Source organism: Nannospalax galili, unplaced genomic scaffold, assembly GCF_000622305.1.
Source record: "Nannospalax galili isolate Female #2095 unplaced genomic scaffold, S.galili_v1.0 scaffold561, whole genome shotgun sequence".
Classification (NCBI taxonomy): Eukaryota; Metazoa; Chordata; class Mammalia; order Rodentia; family Spalacidae; genus Nannospalax; species Nannospalax galili.
Genome location: NW_008344825.1, coordinates 92,647 through 93,050, shown reverse-complemented (window position 1 = coordinate 93,050; position 404 = coordinate 92,647).

The window sequence follows — 404 nt, the reverse complement described above, 5'->3', positions numbered from 1 at the left end:
GCTAAGAAACATCTTAAAAAGTGTTCAACATCCTTAGTAATTAGAAAAATGCTAATTAAAACCATTTTAAAGTATCACCTTACCCCAATCAGACTGGCTAGGATCAAGAGAACAAATGATAACAAATGCTGGTGGGATTGCAAACTCATTCACTGCTGGTGGGATTGCAAACTCGTGCAGCCTCTATGGAAAACAATGTGGAGAACTCTTAAAAAACTAAAAATGAGGCCGGGCATGGTGGTGTACACCTTTAATCCCAGCACTCGTGAGGCAGAGGCAGGCAGATTTCTGTGAGTTCAAGGCCAGGCTGGTCTATATAGTGGATTCCAGGATAGCTGGGGCTACCAGGAGACCCTGTCTCAAAAAGACCAAAAAAAAAAAAAAAAAAAAAAAAGGGTTAGAGG